Source organism: Myodes glareolus, chromosome 19 (assembly GCF_982192425.1).
Source record: "Myodes glareolus chromosome 19, mMyoGla1.1, whole genome shotgun sequence".
NCBI lineage: Eukaryota > Metazoa > Chordata > Mammalia > Rodentia > Cricetidae > Myodes > Myodes glareolus.
The window spans coordinates 28275898-28279492 of record NC_142044.1 but is presented as its reverse complement, the minus strand read 5'-3'; the positions used below and the strand labels follow the sequence as shown (position 1 = coordinate 28279492).

Below are 3595 nucleotides of genomic sequence, written 5' to 3'. Positions count from 1 at the left end.
GGATCCCTGGGAACTTCCCTAGCACCAGTTTTCTTCTTAACCCCAAAATGGCTTCTTCTATTCAGATAGCTCTTTCCTTACTCTCCCTCTCTGTCCCTCCCACAACGCAACCATCTCATTCCCTCATATTTTCCTCCCCTTCCCCTTAAACCCTCACCTCTGTGATCCCAGTTTACTCAGGATATTGTGTCTATTTCCCCTTCCCTGGGGGCATTGATGCAGGTCTCTCTGAGGGTCCTCTTTGTTACCTAGCTTCTCAGGGGTAGTGGATTGTAGATTGGTTATCCTTTTTCTTAAGTCCAATAACCCACTTCTAAGTGAGTACATACCGTGTTTGTCTTTCTGGGCCTGGGTTACTTCAATCAGGATGGTTTTTTATAAATACGGACTTCTTCATGAATTTGTGTGTCATCCTTGCACAGGGACCATGGTAATCTTCTCTGTATCATCCCAATTTTAGCATCTGTGCTGCCAAAGAGAGCGTGACTGATGACTTTTCAAAGACAGATAGATGCTACTGTGATTAACTTCATAGAGTTTTATTTTTTATACTATCCCAAATGCTTTCTCATGTGTTTTTTTCAAGTCAATGATACATTTAAAAACAACTAGACACAAATAGGAATCAGCAAAATATTTGGCTGAAAAGTTCTCTTGCGTGAAACATTGCAAGCCAAAATCTAGGAGACTATGTGTTAAAAATGTCTATGAACTTAGGGATACACAGACACTGAACTATTTGTAAAGCCCAGGATAGTTAAAAGTGCACCAAAGGGCATGGATCAAAAACCAGTGTTTTTGAGTCAGATATTCAAAGTACAATACCTTAATGGGGCTGGTACTGCCTATTTCATTGTATTGAATTTAGAAGTAAGTGAAATAATGATCCAGTATGATGCCTAGTTCCTAGATAACATGTGAGAGATGATGACTACCAACCATTCCATGGACTGGTACCACCCTACCTTGCTTACTGTTACTTTAACACAGCCACCATCATCTTGTCACTGATAGCATCATCATGATCAGCATCACTACTGCCACCATCATAGTCATCTTATAGACCCTGAGTTCCATGATATAAGGCTACCTGGAAGATATCTCAGCCCCTTTTTAAAATCTTGCTCATCACTTTCTTCCTGTTAACTCCTTGTCATCTGTGCCTTGTGGGAACTACTTGAGAAGTGTCAGCCCTAAATTCACCCTCTACATCTTGAGTTCTTTGGCGATCTCTTTAGTTTGTATCCTCCTCCTTCTGTCCTTGACTTCTTCCCATGAGGTTTCTTGTTGGGTACCATCTGTATCTCTTAGAATTTAGGAGCTGAGCAGTGAAAGGAAGTGTCCAACCATCCGTTGAATCTTTCTGTTCCTAATCATGGTGTACATAAGGTACAACTAAACCTTGGGTTGTACTCTGCTTTGCCTTTAGGGTAGAGTACTATCTTTGCCCCAGGCTTCTCCTTTTCATGGTCTGTCAATCTAGTTCCTGGATAGGATTTGCTAACTTTTGGAAACTCAGTCTAGTTGGCTGGGTCCTGCTGGCCTTCACGGTTTATATAAGTCTTCTCTTCCAGAGGTCTGGATTCCCTATCCCTTCTATGACTCATGAGTCGGCAGCCGAGGTATATGTTCAAAATGAGCTCAAATTACTTCCAGTGTTGGTTTGTATTAGTAGAGCTTCTTGGGGCATATGGTCAAACTCAACCCAAATAGACTGGAACAAAACCAAAAAAAGTTTGGAAGTTACTAGTATTGAATTTGATTGAATCTAGGGATTAAGAGTTAACTATCAGAAGTATCTGTGTGTCTTGGTTCCAGTTTCTTTCGTGTTGACTTCTGTGGGTCTGAAAACTGTGCCATTCTTTGTCTGTTATCCAGGCAGCATAGGGGGTGTGGTGGGGATAGAGACAGAGAGACAGAAAGAGACAGAGAGACACATATACACCCAGAGAGACAGACATAGAGATAAATAGAGAGAAAGAAGATGTGGAGGAAGAAGAGGAAGGAGGAAAGGGAGAAGAGGAGAAAAAGACTTTTCAATAATTCTTAGTGATGTTTTGTAATTGACATCTATTGTGTTGATGTGAATCAGATGTCCATCCTTGGGATATGTACTGTGAACTGAAACATAAGACACATGATGATCGGTCAGGCATGAGGTATGTGATTATTTCTAAAAGAGGTCCAAGGTCAATCCTCTGTCAATTTACTTGGTCATAGATGAGAGTTTCTCGAAAAAAAAAAGACATCCATATCCAAAGGCTAAAGAAAGAGTAATTATTTATTGCCGAGACTGATTCTGAAGACTTCTATTGCCTTAATGTAACTCTAAGTTTACTTTGCTAGGGGTATGGGAGAGAATGACACTGGAGGAAGCAAACCTGTCTGAGGATTTATTTCCCATGTACTTATTGCTGATCTGTGTATTCTCATTGAAATGGGGATGGCCTGGCCTTCTGCTCAGCATTTACTTTGGAGCTTAAATTGCATAGTACACACAGTGTTGAGCACACAGTAGGTGTTCAGGTAGTTCTGATTTTCTCCTTTGTGTCCCACTCTGTATACCTTGCACTTGCATATGTATACTTTCAACAGATCATTGAGCTGTACCAGAGAGGCTACCAACCATCTATTTATCTATGTCTTCTTTTTATTATCATGCCACTGAGATCACAAAACCTGTCTATCATCATGAATTATAACATCAATAAGAGAAAAGGCAATAATATTGTCATTTTTTTCTGCCCAATCTGATTTTTCCTAGATCTTTTCTATTTTCTCTGAACTAGAAGAAAGGAAAAGTGGAATAGAGAAGAGCAATAGGTCCTTAATGAGCCTGGGACCTTTAGCAGAGTTTTAAATAAATATCTGGATATCCCTCAGTGAAATAGTACTTGATTTTGCAATTACTCTTTATTCGTTTATGTATTTTGGGGTTAATTTATAACTCCCTGAAGGTGGAAACAAAGGATCAGGCATTATAATGATCAATCCTAGTACTCTGACTATGAAATCCTACTAGTTAATATTATTTACTGTGTATCTTCTGTAAGTCAAGCACATACCAAATGCTTGGCATAAATTATTTGATTTATCATCTACTAATGTGCACAACAGTAGAACATGTCAGTCTAATGCATGCATTTATTCATCCCATTGTTTACTCATCTATCTATCCACTCATCTGTGTATCGATCCAGATCCATTCATTTGTCCATCCATTCAGACCTTCCCTTATTCTTCTCTCAATCTCCTTATACATCTTCCATTAATTTGTTGACTCATCTATCTGTCCAGTCACTCAACTTTAAATGAACATAAACCAATTTTAGACTTTTTAATTTCTTATCCAAATAGGTCCTTATCTTGCTCCAGGTAAACTATTGATGTCATTGCCCGTCACCCAACACTCAGAATTATTATCAGGATTAAATAAGTGATGTGGAAAGCCAACAGGTTTATAAGGAATTAATAAACAAAATGCATCCTCTGTTCAGCTTTCATACTCAAGAGGAGGAAATGGAAGAGTCTTCATTGGCTTTTAAAGTATCTCTACAACAAATGATCATAACCTTAGTATATTAACGTGACATGC

The 3595-nt window shown here is 38.9% G+C and overlaps 1 non-coding gene across 1 annotated transcript; it reads right to left on the bottom strand.

Moving 5' to 3' along the window:
* Positions 1-377: 377 nt before the first annotated feature.
* Positions 378-482, bottom strand: LOC125415279 (U6 spliceosomal RNA). The gene has a single exon (XR_007236595.2). It is a non-coding gene; the product is annotated as a U6 spliceosomal RNA (small nuclear RNA).
* Positions 483-3595: the final 3113 nt, after the last annotated feature.